Source organism: Chionomys nivalis, chromosome 4 (assembly GCF_950005125.1).
Source record: "Chionomys nivalis chromosome 4, mChiNiv1.1, whole genome shotgun sequence".
Classification (NCBI taxonomy): Eukaryota; Metazoa; Chordata; class Mammalia; order Rodentia; family Cricetidae; genus Chionomys; species Chionomys nivalis.
The window spans coordinates 49,185,183-49,197,200 of NC_080089.1; positions in this window are offsets into that span (position 1 = coordinate 49,185,183).

The window sequence follows — 12,018 nt, forward strand, 5'->3', positions numbered from 1 at the left end:
AGCAACAATGAAAGATGCCCGAAGTCAGAAACTGCTTACAAACAAAGTGGAATAAAGTTTGGGGGTCTGAGGGGGTAGGGTGTGTGGCAGAGGGCTGGAGGAGAGAGTGTGGACTTGCATATGTGAACTCCAGGCCCTGGACAGTCAGTGAGACTGTGCTCTCAATTTAGCAGCCATGGCTGTATACTTGCCCCCTCTGCAAGCTTTCCTATCTCCCTGCGCAACAGTTCAAACGAAACTCTGTTGAACACAGATTCTGTGCCAAATACCAAAGTGGATTCTGGAGACAAAGATGAATTAGACTCAAGGTTTGCAATATGAAACTTTGCCATCTACCAGGAGAAACAAATATCATTTTCTGAAGTCCTAATTGATGGCTTTGGAGTATACACCATGGTGTTAAAAGAACAGAAAAGAGGACAATTGGATCCATCGGGCATCCAGGGAAGCCTTCCTGGATGAGAAAACATCTAGACTGAGTCCAGGAGTAAATGAGTTCTATGCAGGTGAAGAGATGGGAAATGTGTGTCAGGCTGCACCAACCAATACAAACATGAAAGGCCTTAGGCGTGTGAGAGAAGCTGGTGGCTTAATATAGCCAGATGTGTTGTTAAGATAAAATAAACAAATATAAAGCTAATGGATTGGGAAAATCCAGGCCGGGGACTTCTTGTGCTAAGAAGAGGATCTTACAGTTGTTTCTGTAGAGCGTGTGTTCTTCAACAGGTTTGGGTAGGGGCATGACATGAGAAGGCAGATGTTACAGAAAGAACTGGGCTGCAGTATAGAAAAGGAGCAAAGGACAAGCCTGGAAGAAGAAGACCTGTTGGGAGTTGTCAGTAGAGTTCAGGGGAGCTGGAGAGGGTAGAGACCATCAATGGGTGGAGGAGACCTCAGAAGACAGATGAGGCAGACTCAGCTGTAAGACTCGGAGGCAATAAAGCAGACCGAGAAGAACACAGGACGGGATTGCTGCCCTGTGGAGAAGGACGGTGCCACTGACTGAGATGGTGACAGTGATGAGGACTGGCAGCAGTTTGTTGTGTGCCAGACATTACTGCGAGTGCTTGACAGGAGGTGACGTAGGAGGAAGGGCTTCTCCAACTCCTGGTTTGAAGGGAGACAGTCCACCAGACAAGGAAAGCATGGCAGCAGGTGGCTCTGGCAGAGGGCGCATGCTTACATCTGGGCAGGAAAGGAAGCAGAGCAAATGCTAGCAGAAGGACTAGGCTGCAAACCTCAGACCTGCTCCTAGTGTCCCACTTCCTCCCACTCGGCAATACCCCTGAAGGGTTCTTGAATCCCAAAAGAGCTCCACTCTTTAGGGTCCAAATATTCGAAGCAGGAGGCTGTAAAGGACACTACACATTCATGTCATGACACATGGGCTGGCTCGTTTAATATTTACAGCAAACCTGGTGGACAAGACTAGGACATTGCCTTACAAACTGGATGTACGACACAAAACTGTCACCCGATTACTGACTGACAATCTTGAGCCTTTGAGTTTCTAAATCACCTCACATAAGGAGAGAGGAAGTTGGGGTCCACACCTACTCACTTTCATGTTTGCATCCAGTTGCTGTGGCAGATAGGGTGCACTCTGGCAACCAGACAAAGTCAGGAGGAATGTGCCTTGAGAGGCTGCAGAAGACCTTCTGGAGCGTAAGCAAGTACCAGGTGATGTGGGTGAGGCGTTGAGAGCAGTTGTTAAGAATGGCAGAAAGCATCTCTGGATGCATCACCATCTGCTTTAGGGCACATGTGGCTGCTTCCACTCAGGCAAGCAACAGAGAGCAGGGACCATCGGCACATACAGATGTGCCTAGAACAGCCAGTGGATGCTCAATACCTTGTAAAAGGGCATCACTGACCATCCAGAGACTGAGCTCTGGGTTAAGTTCCTGTTGTCCTAGAGGGATGACGGGAGTGGAGGACAAAGAAAGAAAAAAGATAGAGGAGCTTTTCAGCTTTCTTCCTTAAAAACGATTATAGCAAGAATATTATTCAATCCAAGGCCAAGGCCCCAATTGGGGGTTGGGGATCCTCTAAATATAAGGCTGTTACTCCCTTGTGGAGAATCTGGTCTAGATGTGGGACAGTAGGCACCTTGTCTGAGACCCCATAACCCTTTCTGCCATTGGCAAATTCTGCCCACAAAACTTTACTCTGAACACATTCATGTAGACATCATTTGAGATCCCAGCTTCAGGATCAAATTCCTATCACCTTCTCCAAAGCAGAAGGCACAGGGATCGTCACAGTCCAAGGTCAAGGGAAGGACTGCAGGGCCTCTTTCCTGATGGTTGGTGTGGCAGCCACAGAGAGATGACAGTACGCTGAAATGTTAATTGCAGGCTTATAGGTAATTAAGGTTTAGAGGGATTAAAAGAGGTGCTTTAGGACAAGATCTGCCAATTAAGATAGTGTGTGCAGATTAAAATTGGGGATATGTGTTCAAAACCATTTGAAATTGTTTTCCAGAGATATATAAAATTATTCAAGGCAAGCTGATTGGATATAGAAAAGTGGGAGGTGTATTTCTGATGGTGACTTAAGGCTCAGAGTCAATCAACCTGCTCTTGGGTAAATGGTGCAGAGCTGACCACTTTTAACACCCCAGATTTCCAAGACAGTCCCCCCATAAAGACACAGGGAAGACTTGGCCGAGAGTAACTCACCCAATATAATAGAATGTGCTATACCAAACTTCTTGGTTTCCTGTAAGCCAGAGGTTCAAGTACAAGTTCAAGTAAACACCAAAGGTGAAGATCAAGCCAGATGTTGGACTCCTGACATCATCTCCCATTTATCTCTCAGTCCAAGTTTCTTATAAAGTTTTATTCATGCCCGATATCTCACATTCTCTTTCTCATTCGCACTCCACCATACAGCTTCATAGTCAAGCATCCTGAGTCTGAAATCACAGGTTTATCTTACCTAATAACAATGGGATTTTCAGCCCACTGGCCTTTCTAAGCCTCCTACGCACACACGCGTGCGCACGTGCACACACATACACACAAAGACATAGGGGCTTGGGAAAGCTTGCTGTAAATCGCCCTATATCCAGGCTCCCTTTCAGACAGGCTCAGACTTTGCATAGAACCAGATCCCTTAGCTGTCATGAAGTTTGATATGACCAAGCGAATCGTTTCTGGCTAGTGAGCCAGAACTGAAAATTACTGTGTACAACTTCCAGAGAGGTTGCTTAAGAAGCTGCTTTGGCCAGAAAATGAGTCTTCTCTTTTCTCTCTCCTTCTTCTTGGAGTTCAGAACTTCAGTGTCCTGACCAAACGCTGGTGTCCACTGTGAACTTCAAGAGGAACAGGAGACAAAAAGATAAAAATTCAGAAGGATGGAGTTAGTGTGGTCATCGTGAGTCTGAAGATGCTCCACACTAGTGCTGGGCTGCTTTGCTCCGAGCTTTCTGCCTGTGGGAGAACAAACCTTTGTGCTTAGCCACTGCTATTTTGAGCTTTGTTTTCTACAAGTCAAAACTTTCTTGGGATAAGATCATAACACCTCACAGAATTCTTATCAACCAAATTATACACAGCACAGTTTAGCCTAACCTGGCTTATGACGTGTTCCACTGAGGGTCACTGTGGTGGCAGGTCTGAGAAGTCGTTTCCCCTGGCCACTAAAGAAAAGGAGGGTTTGTGGTCAGACCTGTCCTTTACCAGGAGACTGTACTTCAGTAAATTTGGCTTCAGTACTTTGAGATCTCTAGAATTCTGCCTCAAGGACACCACCAGTCTTTGGAGTTCACAGTCCCAGCACCAATGGCTGGACTTTCCAGGACTTTGTTGCAGAACATTCTGCTCAGTTTGAATGCAGCATCACCGCTCACCCTGACATTAGCAGTCCCTAGCTGACTCCCACTGTGCAGTCCCTGACATTATGGAGGATCCACTCCCTCCCCCTGCCCCACATACCCTCTGTTTTCTATGAAGTTAATGCAACTTCCAAAATCTTCATCTTCCAGGCTCATCCTTCTCAAATACATGCTCATCCCTTTCTTATTTATAGCTTACTCCTGGGACCCAGGTCAGCAAGCATCTGTCTCCTCAGGAACAATCATTCTGCTGTAAGACTTTTAACAGAGTCTCTCACATCTAAAGACTGCATGGCTCCTGTGCAGAATGTTTTGGGTGCTACCTTCTTGCACAAGCACGTGTTCCCAGTCTCTTGTCTCCTCCAGTTCTACCCAAATGGTTTGTTGTCTCCTTCTCTTCTCTGTATGCATTGTATTTAAAGGGTGCCTACATGGCACACACCTTGCTTTTCACTCGTTTTTAAAGAAGTGGTGCCTATTTTCCTACCTCTTTTTTCATGCCACAGACCTGGAAGTATTTGCTGACCGTTGGAGTCTAAACCTTGATGTTCTGGTCCTAGCTCCAGGGCTGATCCACTCTGTGCTACCTGTCTTTAGGGAGTTCTCCCTTGTCCTTCTATTGCTCATCTCTTCTCTGTCCTACAGATTCCTTGTGTTGTTTTTAAATATGTTCAGGAACTCTTGTGCTTTAGAGAATGAAGCCTATTTCTCTTCACTTTGGTTTCTGTATCTAGTGATTCGTTAAGGGCAATAATTAGGTCGTGTCTTCTCTCTCTCTCTCTCTCTCTCTCTCTCTCTCTCCTCTTTGTCTCTGTCTCTTCTCTCTCTGTCTCTCCTTCTCATCCTTTGCTGTAGAAGCCAGCTGCCATGTCTGAGAACACTTGGGCAATCTCTTGGAGAGGCTCACGTCATAAGGACCTGAGATACCTTGCCAATAAACAGGAAAGACCCAAGATCTGCCAGCATGGGCATGAATCACCGTTTTGAGAATGAAGTAAACCTAGAAACTGAGTTTTCCAATGCTAAATCCTCACTTAATTTTTGTTTTGATCTAAAGTAGATCCTCCACAGGGCTGAGATTATGGTTGGATCATTAAAGTGCATACCTTGAAGACATAGGGAACGGAGTTTGATCCCCAGAGCCTATGTGAAAATTGTGCAGTTGGCGGCAGACACTTCTAATCCCATGATGAAGAGCAAGAAACAGGATGATTCCTGCGGCCTTACTGGTCAGCCAGTCTACACTGACTGGTCAGATCTAGGCCAGTGACTCTGTCTCAAGAGATATATGCATACTCCCAAGGATGTTATGCGAGTTTGTCCTGTGTCCACACCCATAAGCACACACACACACACAGAGAGAGAGAGAGAGAGAGAGAGAGAGAGAAAGAGAGAGAGAAACAGAGACAGACAGAGATGAGACAGAGAGAGGGACACAAACAAAGACATAAAGACAGGAGATCTTTCAACTCTGCCAAGCTCTCAGCTAAGAGCAACCCCAGCTGTTATCTTGAAGGCAGTCCCATGACTCTGAACTAGAGACATTTGTCAAACAGTCTGAACTCTTGACTCTCATTAACTATGTAAAGATATATATATATATATATATATATATATATATATATATATATATATATATGTATGTATATTTGAAGTCACTGAGGATTGGGTCATACCTCAGATAACACATAAGCTCCATGAAGACCCTTTCCTGTCATCTTTCAACACATCTCGCACAAGGTTCTTCCCCTCACAGGCGTGTGTTGAGCGGCTGTTACTCAATTGTTTTGACTGAGAAGGACTGACCAGGGCCTGAGAGAGCCTAGGAAAGGCTAAAATGTGATGCTTTAAGGGACCAAGGAGAATATAAAATTGTGAACTAAGAATACAGGATGATGGAATGGTGTATTGTTTTGCTACGGTTGCTACAAAAAATTACGACAAACTTGGCGACATAAAACAACAGATTTACTCTCTTACACTTCCGGAAGCTGAGGCTGAAAATCAGATTCACTGGCCTGAAGTCAGGGCAGCAGCAGAGCCACAGGGCTCCAGAGAAGAATCAATCCATTTTCTTGCTTTTCAGGATTTCAGAGCCGCCTTTCTTATATTTGTGGCTCATGGTCGCTTCCACCATCGGCTATGCCAGTGGCTCAGCCTATTCAAGTCTCCGCTACTGTCCATGCATCCTCTCCCTTCTCCTAAGGACCCTGTGATTCCATGAGTTCCATCAGATAATCCAGACTAGTTGTCCTCTTCATTCAGAGATACATAGCCTTAGTGCCTCTGTGAAGTCTTCCTTTGCCAGATAAGGTAATATTCACGGGTCCCAGGTATTGTGTGCATATTTGAGGGACTGCTCTTCAGTCTTCTGTAAGCAGAAGAACCCCACTGCTAGAATCAGACATATTTTGATTCATGTTCTAATTATCAGCTGTGCGATGTTAGCAATAACATTAAACAAAGCCAGTGTCCCCTTAACTCCGTAACAAAGACAAAATATTTACTAAACAGATAATACAAAGAAAAGCACTTGGCATTTACTGGGTTTTTCTCTTTCTTTCTTTCATTGAGTAGCTGGAAAAACAAAACAAAACAAAACCAGACCCAGCCCAGGAAGGAAGATGTGCAAGGCATTTTCTCTGACACTCATCCTTTACAATGTACTTCTATGGCTATTTATGTAATTTGACAACTATCTCCATTTTACCAAGAGGAGAAAACAGAGACACAGCTAAGTTAAATGATTTCTCCCAAAACTGCTCTGTTAGTAAGTATCAGAACTGAATTCTCTGTGCTAAATCCTAAGCCTTTCCCCTTGTGCCACATGCCTTCCAGTGGGATCTGAAGAGACCTGACCTGCCAGTTACCAAACGCAGTGTGATGGGAGAAGGCGACAGTTGAGTGTGCTGCTTGAATCGGCACAGGGCTAGCGCGGAAAGCTTCGAGGGACCAGGGAAGAAACATGGTTCTGAGAAGGCAGCATTCCTCAGAGCAGACAGATGGCCTCTAGAGAGAACAGGAAGAGAATCAGACTTGCCTTTAGCTTAATTTATTATTTACTGGTGGTGTTGCCCTGATGAGGTGAAGGGTTGGGTTTTGGCTTACAGTAAAAGGGGTTACAGTCCATCAAGGAGGAGAAAGTGCGGTCGGGCCCCTGAAGTACTAGGTGACTGGTCCCTTTGTGTCCACAGTCAGGAAGCAGAAAGAAACTAATGCTTGTGTTCAGTTCACTTTTTCCTTTAATATTCAATCAAGGGTCACAGCCCAGGGAATGATGACACCCACATTTAGGGTGGGTCTTCCCACATCAACTAACTTAATCTACATAATACTATAGCCATGCCCAGAGATTTGTTTCCATGTTGATCTCAAATCCCATCAAGCATCACACTTGATTCCTCTCACAAAGGGGCAGACAAACAACGTGGAGTGCTACCTCTGACCTTTGGGAGTAAGTGGCCTTCGGGGATGGGTTCCACCAGCCAGCAGCTCAGCCTATTAGAATCATGGGATTGCCCAGTGACAGGGCTAGAATTTTCTCCTTGGTCACCCGGCACTATAGAGCCAGACTCAAAAGATGAGTAAGTTAGTCTGCTAGGGATCATAGGTCGCACTGGGCTGACAGGGAGGGGAGAAGTTATACAGTCAGTAACAGTCAGTTTTTGCCCTTCCAATTTGCAAAGGACTTGAAGGTTTTCTCTCTTGGAATAATAGCCATTGAACAGCAGCAACAGCAAAGCATGGATCCGAGAAAATGGCCACCATTTATTAACTCCGAATTATGCTAATGGCTCAAAGAGGCACCTTGAAAGCAAACTGGGAGGGTTGCAAACCACCTCAGTTTCTCCATGAGCTATGTCTTCTCACCGCAAGATGGAGGTCCTAACTTCAAGGACACGCAGGGGCTTATCCAAGGTCCAGAGCTACCAGGTTAGAGATGAGAACTCAAACACAGGAGGGCAAGGCACCTAACAAAGAATTTTAAATACAGACGTCTAGCACCCAATAAACACCCTGCAAGCAGTGTTATTGAATGAACCTCTGTTCTGAGAAAAGTTGTGGCCAGTGCCCTACGCAAGAGTCATTCCTTGGCAAGCTTGCCTTGGGCCACCTCTTCATGCTGTAGATGAAGCCACTGCTGGCTCTAAGCCTCTCTATTAAAAACTGCTCATGGGAGAGATAGCCAGCTCCTTCCAGGGGTCACACAGTGTAAGCCACGCAGTAGGAAGAGTATCCTGTAGAAAGGCATGGAAAGGCAGTCTTTTTTTTTTTTTTTTTTTTTTGGTTTTTCGAGACAAGGTTTCTCTGTGGTTTTGGAGCCTGTCCTGGAACTAGCTCTTGTAGACCAGGCTGTCTCGAACTCACAGAGATTTGCCTGCCTCTGCCTCCCGAGTGCTGGGATTAAAGGCGTGCGCCACCACCGCCCGGCAAGAAAGGCAGTCTTTTCTAGCTACAGAGAGGACTTGATCAGTCCCAGAGGATGTGGTGAGCTCAAGATTCCAGCGGTATCTTGTAGGGCCTTCCATCACCAAAGAATTATGAGTTGGAGGGTCCCATGGAACTAAGAACCTTTCTGCCCCCAAGTCAACATAGCAGAGGGCAAATATTGGGTACTTCTCTCATTGCTGTGACAGAGATACCCAACCAAAGCAAAATTGGGAAGGTTTTTACATTATCTCACCGTTTGAAGAGATGAATTCACTCATCTCTTCAAATTCACTCATCTGCCTCTGTGAGGCAGCTAGTCACATGATGATCATGGTCAGAAAGCAGAGAGAGAAAGAGAGCAGAGCTAGATCAGTCCAGGACCCCAGCCCAAGGGGTGGTGCTTCCTTCATTTGGGGTCAGGGTTGGTCTTGCTACCTTACTTAATTCCTTTGGGGGAAGCTTTCACAAACACGTGTAAGTGTGTTTCATGCATGCACTAGGAATTTAATCCAGGAAGCTGACAGTGAAGGTTGATAGCGACTCCTATGGATGACCTGTTCTCTTCCCCTTCCCTTTCCCCTCCCCCTCCCTCTCCTTCTCTTTTCCACTGCCACCTTTGTAGCTTCCTTGGGGACCCTGGGGACCTGCTGACTAAACAGGTGCACACAAATACACCAGAGTCTGCTTCCAGCCAGCAACAGACACAGATGGTGTAGAGACCATGCCAAGAACTGAAAAGTTGTCCCAGCAAATGTCACATCTGAGCAACCAAAAGGATGAAACAACCCTTGCCCCATCCCAAGTCTGGACAACCAGGTAGCAAGCTTTGGGATACAGAAAAAGTAGGTCTACGTGGTCAGCACATAAAGGGAATCTGAGAAAGATGGGGGTGGATGTTGAGAAGTACAGGTAGGCTGGGACCAGACCCCCACAAACACCCAAAGAGCAGAGGAGAGAAAGGCAGTGGACTAAAAGATATCAGAACTGGCATAATCTACATATCAGACTGTGCCTCTAGAATCGCAGGGTCACACCACCTTCATCAGATTAGCCAAGACGGCCAGACAGTTGATAACCCAATGTCCTTTCTGAATAGTGGTAGAGGAAAGGGTTTCATTTGCCCTGTTCTTGAAGCTAACAGACAGACTCAATCATCCCCCCAATGGCTCCATGTAGGAGTAAGACTCCAATGGCCTCCTTGACCTCTTAGAATAATCCCCCTCCCAGTTAATTTCCATTTCAAAGTGTTGGACAGATGAGTGTTGCATCAACCCCAAACCATCCCCAGCCATTCCGAGCTAAACGAATGCAGGAAAACATGTCTACAGATGCAGCATTCAGATTGCCTATTTTTCCCTTCTGCAAGAACTGAAGAGCCTCCTCAGCCAAGCACATTGGGGGTCCACCCCTCCCCGGGATGTTTTTTGTGAAATTTTAGCACCTGACCAGATGCATATCTGAAAAGAAATGTCTTGAATAAAACATGGAAAACCAAGCCAGTCTCCAAAGCTTTACCTGGAGTTGAGAGCTGAGGCCTCTCTGACGCTTGGCTTCATGTCCCCTTGACATCTGGTTGTTCTGGCAGCCAGCAGACAGACTCAGTCATTCTTCTAATGGCTCCATGTGGGAGTAAGAGTCCAATCGCCTCCTTGACCTCTTGGGACAATTTTTCCCCTTCTGGCTAATTTCTATTTCAATTTAAGGTAGTAGCTCCCTCTTGGCTGCTCTCCCATCAAGTTTAATTTAGAAAAAGATATTCAAAATATTGAACCGAAATGATATTCATGGTCTGTGGGGAGGCGCAGCAGCCATGGCATGGTCTGTGCTTCATGAGACCCTCTAGAGGACAATGAGGGCATATCCCACCCACCTGGGATGCAGAGACTGGCATGGGAACTTATCCCAGGCTGAGACCCTAGCTTTAAAGTACAGACAATCCAAAGCTCTCCTCCTGCTGGGCTTCTCTGAAGGAAGCAGAAATCCTTAGGCTCTGCATTGCCTCTCTGACCTTACTGCAAAAAACCCCACCCACTTCTGGGAAGATGAGCCCTTGGCCCTGTCGGGGCTCTGCTCCAGTATAGAGCTGATGGTAAATGTTCAAAACTAGCTGGCAAGCCGGGCGGTGGTGGCGCACGCCTTTAATCCCAACACTCGGGAGGCAGAGGCAGGCGGATCTCTGTGAGTTTGAGGCCAGCCTGGTCTACAAGAGCTAGTTCCAGGACAGGAACCAAAAAGCTACGGAGAAACCCTGTCTCGAAAAAAAAAAAAAAAAAAAAAAACTAGCTGGCAAATGGTAAGGGGTGGTCTTATGAAGGTGGACTCTATAAAATCCAGGGCCCTATCCATTGCCTGGAAGGCCTTAGTGATCACAGGCAAATTGCTTAGTTTCTCTCTCTCTCTCTCTCTCTCTCTCTCTCTCTCTCTCTCTCTCTCTCTCCTTTCTTTTTCCTTTTGCTTTTGCATCTTGTGTGTTTGGTACTGGGGGGACTAAGTCTAGAGCCTTGTACATTCAAAGTAAAGCTAGGCAAATCATTGAGCTATACCCTCAGCTTCTTTTTACTTTGGGACAGGGTCTTACCAAGTTGTCCAATACTTATTCTGTATCTCAGACTGACTTTGAACTCGTGAGCCCCCTGCCTCAGTCTCCCAAGTTAAGTAGCTGAGGTAATAGTCTTATCATTGCCTAATTTCCTTGCACCCCCTTCCCTCCTCTGGAAAATGAAGATGACAGGCACGCCAGAGTTTGTTGGTTCCCTCATTAGGCTAAGTAGAGTTTATGACTACACGGAGGATGGCAGGAGAAGGCTTTGTCCCACAGTTTCTCATTAAGGGTCCTTTCCCTGTTCCCTTATTTTTGCTGTTGATATAGGGAACCAGGGAAAAGGTGGCCTCAAAGCAAGCGCTACTTCTCTGATAGTACCTGACACTCTTTCTCTGAGCATGCCACTTGAGGGGTATGACACACAGGGATAGAAGAGAGTTCTAACCTGAGACAAGGAAAATGTCTTGGGTACTCTCTGAGCACAGAACCCTTTGAGGTCCCAGAAGAGAAACCTCATACATGCTCATACATCATATTATTAGACAAACTCCCAACCACCTCCATCATCACCCGCAGCCTAACTGTGTGTTTTTTGAAATACACAGAGCAGGCGTGTGCTTTAACTGTCCATTTACACTTGAGGATTCCATGGTTTCGGTGCTACAGTGCACCCAAAGTCACAAAACTAATTAGGCCCAGTGCCGAAGACTCAAACCCATTACTTGTGGTCCCCAGTCTTGTGACCATGCTGCGATGCTCTGTACGCTTTGTTCGTGAGCACCAAGGCAGTCAAGGCAGCACCTGAGGCTGAGGAGAAGACGAGACGCCATTTAATGTGGACTACAGCCTCTGGGTTAGGGGCTGACCTTATTAATTTAGCGCTATCTTGACCCTTTCAGATAGCTCCTGGACAGAGCGTGGCCCAGGGGAGACAGACAGCAGGGCTTAATGGAAATGGGGAAGCTAGTGACAATATGAAGCGTCTGAATTATGGCCTCAATTTGCAAGAGTCTGATCGGCCTGCAATAATTCCAACCCAGGTCAAGTGTCTGTGTCTCCACCATTGCTGATCTCACTCAGAAAATCTTCATTTGTCATGCTCTGCTCTGTGTAAGCAGCTGCCCATCCCTCCCGCTCCCTTTGTTGACAACCCTCCCTACAGTTCCCTTCAGGATGCCCCTTACTGCAGATTCCTCTGCGGCAGTGG